Source organism: Gossypium arboreum, chromosome 11, assembly GCF_025698485.1.
Source record: "Gossypium arboreum isolate Shixiya-1 chromosome 11, ASM2569848v2, whole genome shotgun sequence".
Classification (NCBI taxonomy): Eukaryota; Viridiplantae; Streptophyta; class Magnoliopsida; order Malvales; family Malvaceae; genus Gossypium; species Gossypium arboreum.
The window spans coordinates 35,371,837-35,386,718 of record NC_069080.1 but is presented as its reverse complement, the minus strand read 5'-3'; positions in this window follow the sequence as shown (position 1 = coordinate 35,386,718).

The following is a 14,882-nucleotide window of genomic DNA, read 5'->3' as shown; positions in this document are numbered from 1 at the left end:
CTCCAACCATCTTCGTTGTCTCAAATTCAAGTCTTTTGTGACATCAAGTACTTAAGACTTTTGTGGTCGGTATATACCGACATTTTCACCATACAAATAATGTCGCCAAATTTTCAAAGCAAACACCACCGCACCAATTCCAAATCGTGAGTAGGATAATTCCTCTCATGAGGTTTTAACGCCTCGAAGCATATGCCACCACTTTTCCTTCTTGCATGAGCACACACCCCAAACCATTTAGAGAAGCATCATTATACACCACAAATTCTTTACACGATTAGGGCTGTACTAACACCGGTGCCTCTGTTAATAACTTTTCAATTCTTCAAAACTCATTGACATTCTTCCGTCCATTCAAATTTAACATCCTTTCTGAGTAATCTAGTTATAGGAGCAGCAATTATAGAAAATCCATTTACAAACCGCCGATAATACCCATTAGCCCCAAGAAACTTCTAACTTCGATTCGTTTTTCGGTGGTTTCCAATCAACAATGGCTGAAATTTTACTAGGATCAACCCGAATACCATCACCAAACAATATGACCCAAAAATCCAACTTCTGAGCCAAAATTCACTTTTACTAAACTTAGCATACAAATGCTTATCTCTCAAAGTTTGCAAAACTATCCTCAAATGCTCAAGATGCTCTGTCTCATCTTTTGAATAAATTAAAATATCATCTATAAACACCACAACAAATTTGTCCAAGTATGGCGAAATATGCGATTCATTAAATTCATAAACACAGCAGGAGCATTTGTCAATCCGAATGGCATAACTAAAATTCATAATGACCATACCTTGTTCTAAAAGCGCTTTTAGGTACATCCGACTCCTTTACCCGCAGCTTGGTAATACCGGATCTCAAGTCAATCTTTGAAAACCATGTCGCTCCTTTTAGTGATCAAACAAATCATCAATTCTCGAAGCGGATACTTGTTTTTGATTGTCACCTTGTTTAACTGCCGATAATCAACACATAATCTCATAGAACCATCATTCTTTTCACAAATAACACGGAGCACCCCAAGGTGAAAAACTTCGGTCTCACAAAGCCTTTATCACCAACTCTTGCAATCTGCGACTTTAATTCTTTCAACTCTGTTGGTGCCATTCTATATGGAGCAATCGAGATCGGAGTCGTTCGGTATCAAATCAATACCAAATTCTACTTCCACGACCGAGGCAAACCCGGCAATTCTTCCGGAAATACGTCCGCAAATTTACACACAACCGTCTCGATTCAACTTTCTTTTCAACTTCTTTTGTATTAATTACATATGCCAAATAAGCTTCATAACCCTTTCTCGGATATCTTTGAGCCGACATTGAAGAAATCACACTAGGCAATGCCTCGATTTATCCGATTCAACCCGCAGAGTTTCACCATTTCCACACTTTAATTCTATAACCTTTTCTTTGCAATTTACTATAGCATCATGCAATGTCAACCAATCCATACCCAAAATAACATCAAATTCATCAAACGGCAACAACATCAAGTCGGTAGAAAAGTAATGATCCCGAATCATTAAAGGACATTTCTTACATACTTTATCAACAATCACACATTTGCCTAACGGATTCGACACTCTAATCATAAATTCAGTATTCTCAACAGTATATTCATACTAGACACCAATTTCATGCACACATATGAATGAGTAGAACCGGATCAATCAAAGCAATAACATTAACATTATAGAGAGAAATGTACCGTAATCACATCGGTGAGGAAGCATCTTCACGCGCTTTAATAGCATAAGTTCTAGCCGAGCCCTTCCTTCAGTCTAACCGGTGCATCCTCGCTACATTCTTACCGCTTGTTTCACTTCCAGCTTTTCTCGGATACCTTCCCCTCGAGTCTGCACCACTAGCTTTTACATTCTGAAATTTTTCTTTCTCAGCTCTCTCTGGGCAGTCTCTAATAAAATGATCCGGAGAACCACATCGAAAACATTCATTTGCTCTGCACGGACCAAAATGATTTCTACCACACCGCTGGCACTCGAGTTTAACAAATCTCGTATTTCCCACACTAGCCGCAGAAGTAGTCTGAGATTTAGGACCCACATTTCGCTTCTTAAAATTTCTATATGATTGCCCAGCTGAAACTTGGGAACGAGGATTCATATTTCTTGACTTTCCGGTTTCTTTGTGAGGGTGCATTACTCATTGGTCTTTTCTTCCAATTTCGTGTTTCAGATTCTACCTTTTTCTTTTCCTTCAGTAATTCTTCAGCCTTGCAAGCTCGATCGACAAGTACCACCATTTCTTTTAGTTCAAGGATCCCAACAAATACCTTAATGTCTTCGTTAAGCCCGTCTTCAAATCGTCGGCACATCTTGGCTTCAGAGGAACATATTCCCGGCATACTTACTTAATCGAACAAACTCTCTTTCATATTCGAGATCATCATATTACCTTGCTTCACTCAAGAAACTCTTTACATTTCGATCAATAAATCTTTCACTAATATATTTCTTCCAAACTCTTCTTGAAAGAATTCCCAGTTACCCTCTCTTTCGGTACCACCAAATCAAAGTCTTCCACCAATTATAGGCTGAATCTCTCAACAAAGATGTAGCAGATTTCAAACATTCTTCAGGTGTACAAGATAATTCATCAAATACCCGGATAGAATTTTCAAGCCAGAACTCTACTTTCTCTGCATCATCATCAATATTTGCTCTAAATTCTTCAGCCCCTTGTTACGAATTCTATCAACGGGGGTTCTGTGAAATTTTATCATATCCACTCCTTGAGGCATTGGAGGCATAGGTTGAGGAATTGGGGGAGGTGGGGGAGGTCGTACATTTGGGTTCGTCTGAACGAACTCGATGTACCATGCACTCATCATTTGGAGAAAGGCTTCCCAATCCCTTTCCCTCCTCCCCGACCAACAGTGGGGGTGGGTTTTCGATCGGCCTTGCTCCATCAGCCGGAGTGGCGCGACTCTCAGACTTCATCTCGCCACACTGGATCGGGATCCATTTACTATATAAAAAATTTCATTTAAAAGGTCAAGTCGTCACACTATCACAATTCATACATATGGCATGTATAGCAAAATCCGTACATACAACACGTAGTCCGAGAACCGACTAAACCTGCTCGATACCACTAAATGTAACGCCCCACACCGAGACCGTCATGCCGAGTCGAGTATGAGGTGTTACTAAGCTTAGTATAACATTTTAGAACTTTGAATTATTTGTTTCTACATTCACAGCTTTTAAGCTACTTGCGTCACAGTCACAAGAAAAATCATATCTCGAGTTACGAAACTCGAAATTAAGATCCGTAAATTTTCCCTGAATCTATACTCATAAAAATATCTACTAATTTTTTTCTAGAAGTTTTGGTTGGGCCAATTAGTACAGTTTATTAGTTAAAGTTACCCCTGTTTCAAGACTCGACTGGTCTGACCTCTTTTTACTACGAACCACATTTCTCTCTGTACAAAATTCATATGACTACAAGGTTTGTTTATACTAAAACTAGACTCGATAAGGATTCTGAGGATATAAAATACACCACATAATTATATCTTTACAATTTATGGTGAATTTCTAAAGTAGGAACAGGGGATTCAGAAACTGCTATGACTCTGTTTCACTAAAATTAAAATATCTTCTAACATATACTTCCTTTACTTGTTTCATTTGTTTCATGTGAAACTAGACATAATAAGCTTCAATTTGATATGAATTTCACCACCAAATTCAATTTCTATGATTTTAGTAAATTTTCAAACTCGCGTTAGTGTTGCTGCGGTATTCTGTTTATGGTAAATTTCATCCTTTTATGAGTTTTTATGCACTAAGTATCTTAATAGTTTTCCTTAACATCAAACATAATCTAAACTAACCATTTTCATAATTTATCATTATCAAGCATTTCCTCAACCATTTCACAACCATACCATAAGATCATTTACACAAAATGGGTATATTGCTATACATGCCATACTTAAATTTACAAGCCATTTACCAAAAATCTTCGGATAGTGTGATGAGCCTTCGACCTATCCCGACTCTGAGCTGGCTTGTCCAAAACTACAATGAGTAAGAAGGAGGGAGTAAGCATAAATGCTTAGTAAGTTCATATGCAAATAATAAGTAACATAACAAACAGTTATACCAGTCAACATTAGCATACATCACTAAAACACATATCACATTTTAATCATTCTTCATCATCTTATTACCTTATCGTGGTTGTATCAATACTCAACCCGAGGGTTAAATACATACCTGTCCAAAATATCCATTTCATATCACTTACCAATACGTCTCTTTACATCTCAAATTTTCCTCCATTTGAGTAGAACTTTACCCGTTGAACACATCGAATATAATTCGGATACATGGATAACTTGCACATAAGTGCCACATATTCAATCAAGCAATCATGTAACCCGCCCATAAGCGAACTCGGACTCAACTCAACGAGCTCGGGCGTTCGCATCCATAAGTGAACTCGGACTCAACTCAACGAGTTCGGATGCCTAGTTACATCTCACGAACTCGGACTCAACTTACCGAGTTCGGACGCTCAGATCCATAAGTGAACTCGGACTCAACTCAACGAGTTCGGATGCTCAACCATCCTAGTGACATGTCACTTGTATCCTAATCTATTCCTAAGGTTCAAACGGGATTTTCTCGAACACTTATCCTTGCCGTCTTCCGTAGAATGCCAAATCAATACTCAGAACAATTATATTTAACAAGTAGTTCACATAATTTACATATTATTTGAAATTAACCACAAAGCATACATTTCATAATGAAATTCAGCATAACACATAATTAATATCAATAACTTAAAAATAAAAATTATGCTACATTATTTACACATGAACTTACCTTGGTACCAAAATACAAAGATTTTGCAATTTAGTCCACAATCTTTTCTTTTCCTCGATTGTGGTCGATTCCACGTCTTTCTTGATCTAAAATAACACATTTAGCTTATTTAATACTCACATTATCAAATTAATCCTTAACTCAAATTTTGGCAAAATTACAATTTTACCCCTAAACTTTTGCATATTTACATTTTTGCCCCTAGGCTCGGTTAAACTTTATTCCTTATTCTTATGTTTTACAACATGCTGATCACTTTTCTCTTCTATGGCAACATCAAATTCTCACTCTAACATGTACTTGTGACTATTAGGTATTTTTACCGATTAAGCCCTTTTACTCGTTTTTGCTTAAAATCGAGTAGTACAAGTTGTCTAACATAATTTAAAACTTTATATTCTATCATAAAACATCAAAATACACAAATTTCACCTATGGGTATTTTTCCAAATATAAACCCTAGGTTAAATTATTGCTAACATAAGCTTTATCGAGTTACCAGGATCTCAAAAACGTAAAAGTCATTAAAAACGGGGCTTGGAATCACTTACTATGGAGCTTGGAAGCTTGAAACAAACCCTAGATATGGAGAACCCTTGAAATTTCGGCCTAATGAAGAAGATGGACAAAAATTGGCTTTTAATTTTGTTTTTAATTCATTTTAATAACTAAATGACAAAATACCCTTACTACTAAACTTTCCAAAAATTCCTTCCATGTCCTAATTTTGTCCATGAACTTAAAATTGGTAAAATTGCTATTTAAGACCTCCTCATTAATATTCCAAAACAATTTCATACTAAAAACTTCTAGAATGCAAGTTTTGCAACTTATTCGATTTAGTCCCTACTTTCAATTTAAGCACTTTAGGCATAGAATTTCATCACGAAATTTTCACACAATCATGAAATCATATCATAAACATCAAAATCATTGTAAAATAATTATTTCTATCTCGGATTTGTGGTCACGAAACCACTATTCCGATTAAGCCCTAATTTAGGATATTACAGTTAGGCTAGACTGTTGTATCGCTATATTAAAGTTTGGATTTAAAATATCTATAATATGATCACAAAATGTTGGAAACTGATGTTGTCCATGCAATAAATTCATTTAATTATTTAATTTGGTGGCCATTTTACCTGAAAAGACCCTTTTTCTAAATTTAATTATGGAACTGGGTTGTTTTTTGTGTTATTTACTGGATTAGGCCATTTTCCACGAAAACGCATCCACGTCAGTATGTTTTCAGAGTACGTATCAGCAAAACGCTTCCCTGGGGGAGTGTTTTGTCCACATCAGCAGAAAACACTTCCTTGAGGGCGCACTTTGCTGACGTGGACAAAATGCTCCCCCAGGGAAGCGTTTTGCCCTTATTTTTTAGGGTTAGGATTTTTTAGGGTTTAATTGATTTAGGGTTAGGGTTTTTTAAGATTTAAGGTTAGTGTTTTAAGGGTTTAGATTTTAAGGGTTTTAGGAAAAATTAATTGAATTTGGGTTTAAATTAACTATTATTTTAAAATACTAAATACTAAATTAGAGTTTAGGGTATTAGGGATAATTGATTAAATTAGGGATTGATTAAATTAGGATTAATTTATTTAATTTAGGGTTAATTGATACATAATCGTTTAAACATACTATTTTAATATTTTATTTCTTATAATATTTTAGTAAAAAACCCTTAAATAACTCTTAACTTGTAAAAAACAACTTGATAATTCGATTACTTCAGCGTTTAGGTTTTTTTCCCTTATCAATAGCTGAGATCAATTTATTTTTGATTCACTGGCTAAGTTTCTTTTACCTTGTAACGAGCTCATTTCTGATTATTTTAATTATTAATTTCCAATAGACATACACGAAAAAGAAATTCTCAAAGATAACATGCTTGCAGCATATATACATATGTTTCAGGAAAAAAATTAATTGAATTACGGTTTAGGATTTTAGGGTTAATTCATTAAATTAAATATTAATTTTAAATACTAAATTAGAGTTTAGGATATTAGGGTTAATTGATTAAATTAGGGTTTAGTTTTTTTTAAATAAATTTGTGTTTAGGGTATTAGAAAAAACATATAAGCAATATATATTTTTTTGTCTTAAGGTTTAAGGTTTAGGGTTTCTGCAAGAATAATTTGGAGTAGACGTTTATGAACAAATAGTGTCGAAAACACTTCAAGCAGGATGCACTGTCAGTAAAATTTATGAAAAAGGCTCCCAAGTGGACGCACTTTCGCTACAATAGGTTGTAGAAAAATAATTCTGAATAGACGTTTCTGAAAAAATAGTGTCGAAAACGCTACAAGCAGGAAGCACTGTCAGAAAAATTTCTGAAAAAAGCTCCTACATGGATGCTCTTTTTCTACAGTAGTTCGTAGAAAAATAATTTTGAGTAGACACTTCTGAACAAATAATGTCGAAAACGCTTCAAGCAGGATGCACTGTCAACAAAATTTTTGAAAAAATCTCCCACGTGGACGCTCTTTTGCTACAGTAGTTCGTAGAAAAATAATTTTGAGTAGACGTTTCTGAACAAATAGTGTCGAAAATGCTTCAAGCAGGATGCACTGTTAGTAAAATTTCTTAAAAAAAACTCCCACGTGGATGCTCTTTTGCTGCAGTAGTTCGTAGAAAAATGAAGCTATAAATGAGCCAATTTTTATTCTCAGGTTGCATAACTTACAGCAAAAAAAATTAGAGAGGCTAAGAAGAAAAGAAAATGAAGATGAGTGAACGTATTAGTACTATTATTTACTATGATGGTGAGGTCTATAACACTGAGAATAGTGTTGTTTTTTAATTGGAAACACTGCGAGACTGGTTTTTAACCAGAACATAAATTTGACAGAACTTCGTAAAAGAATTAGGCATAAAATCTTCGAAACGATGCCAATGAAAGTCTTGTCTATTAAGTATCAATTTTGTGCTTCAGTTGATCCTGTGATATATGACTCATTCGACATCAAAGGCGCTTGTAGCTTGGAGGCAATGGTGCAGACTCATCTCGCAAGTGGATCACCCTATCTTGAGTTATATGTACAATTTTCATCACCAAATGATGCATTTGCAGCTTCAACATTTACTGCTAGTCGAGAGGAAAACACGACCCCTGCCTGACACTCTGTTAATGGGTGGCAAAACATGGAAGTGCCCGTGTTTAGTAGCAGTATGGAATACCTAACCCCTGCACGACACTCAGTTAGTGGATGGGACATGCACCTCAGTGGGTCGATGTTTGATGTTGGAAATACGTATTGGGGAATGACATCAACTTCTAGTGGTTGGCAATCCACATCTGATTGGAGACGTTGCGAAACGTCCCTAAGGAGGGATGATGTACTCCCTACGACATCCACTAGCTAGGGGACCTTGTATATTGCACATGATGATGGGTCAGATGATGAGTCCGATACGGATCCACCTCAAGAGGCAGGCCCCGGTGGTCCAAAAGTTGCATTATTTTCTAAACTAGAGCCTATTCCAACCATACCTGAAGATGTTGAAGGGGGTTCAGATGATGAAGAAGAAGATCCGTGATTCAAGGCGTACTCGCCTTCAGCCCACATGCATAATGCCGATCTATCTTAAGATGATGCGTTGGAGTTTCTAGATCTACCACACCAAAGGCGTGACCATACAAGTTCCTTATTGGATTTGGGTGAATTAGAAGTTGGTAAGGAGTTTTCCAATAAAGATAGTTTTTTCAGTGCACTAAAACAACATAGCATCATGAACGGGGTTAACTACAAAGTGGTTAAATCCAAATCCGATAAGTTTGAGGCCAAGTGTGCAGTGCAAGACGGTACATGTTCATGGAAAATCATGGCCTCGTTGAGGAAAAAGACAGGCTTGTGGGAGATAAAAAAGTACAAAGTCCACATATATGTGTTGCCGGTACAGTATCACTAACTACTTAGAGTTTTTTAATAGTACTGTTATTACGTATTGTTCCATTTTTTAACGTACTTCGTTGACAGGTGTTTCGGAAGATCATCCCAAGATGGATTCAAATATGTTACCTACCTTAATACTACAGAAAGTGAAGGCGGATCCCAAAACTTCAGTGCTGATCTTAATTGCCAATATTTGTAGCCAGTTGAAATACACACCCTCTTACCGCAAGGCTTGGATAGCTAAGTAGAATGTGTTGGAAAAGATGCATGGTGGGTAGGATGCTTCATATAATGAAGTATGGCAGTGGTGTCAGGTGCTGGAGAGATATGTCCCAGGTTGCGGAATAGACCTTGAAACGGAACCTGCGTACTACAACGACCGATTGCTCTGTGGATGCCAAGTATTTAAGCATCTATTCTGGAGCTTTAAGCAATGTCGAGACACATTTCTATATTACAAGCTATTGGTACAAATTGACGGTACCTTTATGTAAGGTAGATATACCCATCGGCTATTGCTAGTTGTGACACAAGATGGCAGTGGGAGAATCCTTCTAATTGCATTTGCAATAACACCGGGGGAGTTAGTTGATGACTGAGATTTCCTTCTTTCTAGGGTAAGGAGGCATGTCTACACCCAACCTAATATCTGCGTCGTATCGAATCGGGGCACCGAAATACTAGCCGCAATTGAACGACAGGGAAGCCTGTGGCATCGCACACACCATCGGTATTGCCTGAGGCACATTCTGTTCAACTACTACGGGCAATTTTAATTTACAACTGAAAAACGACAAGTAAGCAACATGTGTATTTAATATCTATTAATTTAATTTTGTTTGTAATATTGAATTTATTTTAAATGGAAAACTGGTATGTAATTTTCGCTATCAACTTATATTGGTAGGGTATGAGATAAGTAAGGACCATTTTCATGATATGTTGGCGGTTTTGCGTCCAGTTAACAAAGAAGGCGCAGACTACCTCTGTAACATACTTTTCGAATAGTGGACACAAGCATACGATGGCGGCCTACAATTTGGTCATATGACCTCAAACCTAGCTGAATGCATAAATTCTGTTCTAAAAGGAACAGTCATTTGCCGATAACATTGGTTTTTTGAGAGACATAATTTCATTTAGCGGCATTATTTTCGAAGCGAGCAGTAAATTATAAAGGCCAAATGCAAGGAAGCCATGTATGGTGCGCAAAGGTATTGCAAGAAATTAACAAGGTGAAAGCGCGGGCGAACACCATACGCACAGTTTGTCACAATCGAGACAACCTATGGTTTTGTGTGATGGAGTTTGACAGACCTCACGAAGGTATTATTGGCAGGCAATATCGTGTACACTTGAGAAATAGGACTTCCAACTGTGGGAGGTTTGATGCACTTCATTATCCATGCGCTCATGTAATTGCAGCTTGTCAAAATCTTTGTCTAGATCCCATGAGCTACGTCGACGAAGTGTACAAACTAGAAAATCATGTTCAACGTATAGAGACACGTATTCCCACCTGTCCTAGATGAACGTAAGTGGCCACCTATATCTCTTGCTCCGTTTAAGCTATTACCAGATAGAGAATTGAGTCGAAAACCAAAAGGTCGACCTTGCTCGACTAGAATACGTACCAATATGGATATCCGAGAAACAACCAATCAACAGAAGTTGTGCGGATGGTGTAGGAACCCAGGCCATACAAGTAGATCATGTCCAAATCAAAATAGTTGATAGTTGTCGTAAAAAACTATGTTGTATTATTTATATTTTATTAAATGAAACTATGTTGTATTGTAATTGTCTTATTCAAAAGAACTTTTATTTTATTAAATGAAACAATATAAAAAAAATTGTAGAAATATATTAAAAAAATCAAAGTCCGTGGCGGTCAGAATCAGTGCCACATGGGGGTCGTCGATGGGTCCGTGCTAGATTCCTCCTTGGATCAGCTTCTGGGAAGGTTGTGGTTCCTCCGGTAAGGGATCTGGTTGTGGGTGTTGGGAGGGTGACCCACCTTGATAGAATAATGACTGCGGCGGAGTTTGCATCACCCATGGCAGATGTGTTTGAATCCCGTAAGGTGATAGAGATTGATAGAAAGAAGAGCTCCCCGATGGCTCCTCATGTATCCCTCATGCGACGACGGCCTATAGATTGACGGTTGACTCGGAGTAATCGGGAACAGATATGAACCGGGCCATGGATTCCAACCTGTCATAGGACTAGGAAAAGGAAACATATAAGGGTTAGGATACATATGAAGGCTAGGATACGCACCTAGCATAATCTGAAAAGTCTTTTGATTGGTGTCGTCGGTTAAACTGTTGGGCCCGGTGATTGTGTGGGTGCTGTTGATGGGCTTGTGTCATCGTCCCTTCTTCTTGGATTTAAAGAGCCCCTCCGTTCCCTTTGGGCATGAATTTTTCATTGCCTCTCCTCTTCCGATAATAAATATGGCTTGCCGTGGATCCTAAACCATAGCATGTATTCTGGTACGCACGCTAACTCTAGAACGATGATCGTGTAACATCCCGAAATAGGGCCTAGTCAGAATGGTGGTTCCGGGACCACAAATTTGACATTAAAATATTTATTTTATGATTATTATGAGGCCTAGAATATGAGTATATGCATGTGTTAAAGTTTCATGAAGAAATTCTTTATGTAAGGTGTTCAATTGGAAATTAGGAATTAAATTGAATAAATTGCAAAACTTGCATTTTAGAAGCAATTTGTATGAAATTGCTTTAGGTTATTAATTAGAAGGTCTTGGAGAGCAATTTTCCCAAATTCTAAGTTTTTGGACAATAATAGGCTTGCATGGATGGAATTTTAAGGAAAGGGCATAAGGGCATTTTAGTCATTTGGTATTTTAATGAAATAAAATGGGAAACATGAATCAAAATCAGCCCATTCTCTTCCTTGTCCAGTTGAAATTTCATTACTTTCCATAGCTAGGGTTTTCAACCTTTCCAAGCTCAATAGTAAGTGCTCCTAAGCCCCGTTTTTCATGCTCTTTGTATTTTTGAAATCCCGATAGCTTGCTCTCTCCATTTCTACCCATATTTCATGCTAGGGTTCATGTTTAAAAATTTACCCATGCATGAGTTGCTTGTATCTTGATGGATTATGGAGGAATATGAAAGATGAAAGTGTATGAAACATCTTTTCTTAGTTGATTTTCATGGAAAACCCTTATAGGGACTATTTTTGCAAAAGATGTAAATGTGTGGTAAAAATGAGAAAATAATGGAAAATGTGGGCTACTATAAGAAGGAAAAGTGTTCGGCTAGGCTTGGGTAAGATTAAGAGTGCATGTGTTTCATTATACGAGCCTAGGGACTAAGTCGTAAAAATGTGAAAGGTTAAGGGTAAAACGGTCATTTTGACCAGGTGTAGATAATAAACTTGTAATGTATAATGTGGGGTATTAATGATATAATTTTTTTATTATAGACCCCGAGGAACAAATTCCGGAAGTTGATCGTGGTAAATGCAAGTTTTCAGAATAACCGAAACACAACTCCGAAAAGAATACCAGGTAAGTTTAGATAACTTAAAGTAAACCCCTAATATGCATAATTGAATGATTTATGAATGATTGATGATTGCATTTATTATTGGCATGAAATATCATAGAAATGCATATTTGATGACTAACATGTGAAAAATGTCTCGGCTGAGGTTGAAAAAGGGAATTTGATAAACAAACCCTGATTGACATGTGAACTGAGATCTTGCATGTGCTGTAGTAAGGATTTAGCCCCGACCGGTAATCTGTGGTCTCAACTATGACAAGGATCCAGCCCAGACTTGTTTTCCTTGAATGATCGAGCCTCCCGAAGAAGATATGTGCATTGAGGATTTAGCCTGGACGGGTAATCCGATTAGGGTCTTAATTTAGCCTGGACTGGTAATTCAGATCTGAGCTCATTAAGTGTGTTTGTTGCTATAAGGGATCTAGCCTGGACTAGTAATCCCGACGTCACCTTATGAGTTCATGATATGGGGGATTTAGCCTAGACTGGTAATACTACCTTCAGATGTGAGGTTCGCGGGAGTCCATATATGTGAAATGATCATTCGTAAGAATTGACGGACAATGGGCATTCCATTGAGATTTCCTAGAAACTCAATGGGATTAACATGAAGTATGTCAATAAGATGATGAATGATGAGCTCATCTACATAAATTACATGATGCTTTGTTATGTGACTAACTCATTGACCGAGAGCATGTGATAGGGAATCATTTCATAATTGATGATTTCATGATTTAAATATGGATGTATGGTAATTACCCGGTAAGTTGCTTTCCAGTTATTCAAGCTTACTAAGCATGAAAATGCTTACCCCTCTCTTTTTCCCTGACACATAGAGCTCGAGGATTCGAAAGGATTGGATGACAATTGGGGAGTCAACACACTATCGACTAGACAAGCTTTGGTATAAAGACTTCGTTATTTTGTTCAATGCCATGTATAGTATTTTTAAGTATTTTGTTATATGTGTAATTTGATTTGCAAAATGAAGGCATGTAAAAATATGCTTATCTCTTTGCATATGGCCACAAAAATTGGCTTAATTGAAGTAGGCTATGACCTACGAATTTATGTATGGTTTTATTTACAAGTGATGGGTTGTTACCAAATTGGCAATGAGTCACATGAACGAGCCAATTTCGGATGAATTAAAGTGACATGGAAAACCATAAACACTAAATGGGAAATAACCTATCTTGTATGAAACCAATGATATGAGGTTACAACTAATTTTATCAAGATTATTTACAAGTGTATAATTGTGTTTTACTTTGAATTTAGCAACCACTGAGCACAAGTAGTAGAAAGGGGTGACTAAAGGCTTGGAAAATAGTCTATTAGAGTCCACATGGCTAGACACATGGGCGTGTGTCTAGGCCGTGTGTGACACACGGCTCCCTCCCATGGGTGTGTGCTATGGCCGTGTGTCCCCTGCACTTAAAATTTTAGCTCAAAGTTGTACACGGGTATGCCACACAGGTATGTGCCATGACTGTGTAACACCCCGTACCCGAGACCGTCGCCGGTGTCGGACACGAGGGGATAACGAGCCAAATCCACTTATTGCACCGACCAATTTGACATTTCCAGACAAGCTGGAGAACTGCGTCACTGTTTCCTTAAAAAGCATATCTCGAGTTTCAAAACTTGAAAACTGATTCCGTAAATTTTCCCTGAATTTAAACTCATATATCCATCCATGGATTTATTTCTAGAATTTTTGGTCGGGCCAATTGGTACAGTTTATTAGTTAAAGTCACCCCTGTTTCAGGTTTCGACTACACTGACCTTTGCGCATTACGACCTGGATATCTTCCCGTACAGAGCTTCAATGCTCATTCCGTTTGTTTCTAATGAAACTAGACGCAAAGGGGAATCTAAAAATATAAGGTATTACTTCCAATTCTTTCTGGATAATTTATGGTAAATTTTCAAAGTCGAGACAGGGGATCCAGAAACCGTTCTGGCCCTGTATCACGAAAACTTTAATATCTCTTAGTATACTATTTATATGATAGTTTCGTTACTTTCATATGAAAATAGACTCCTCAAAGTTCGATTACATAATTTATTCACTATTTAAATCCATTCCTACAAATTTTGGTGATTTTTCAAATCCACCCCACTGCTGCTGTCAGCATCTGTTTTCAAGGTAACCTTTACCCATTTTGTAGTTTCCATGGGCCAACTATAGTTTTGTCATACATAGGTCCACATATGATCATATTTAGCCATTCCAATGGCTGATTAAGTGCCCATCATTCCCATTCCAGTCCATAATCACAACATGAGGCCATATATAATTACATGAACACAAATGGTCTAATGCCACACTTCACTTTTACGAGCCATTTTCGCATGGCCGTACACATATACATCACAAAAGTATTTGAAATGACAAGGGTAGTCCTATACATGCCATATCCAAAGTTCAACAAAAAGGTACCAAAAAGGACTTCGATAGTGTGGTTGACTTCGACTTCGATGATCCCGAATCCGATCGCTAACGAGCCAAAATCTATAAAACAGAGAGCAAAGAAACGGAGTAAGCAATTTATGCTT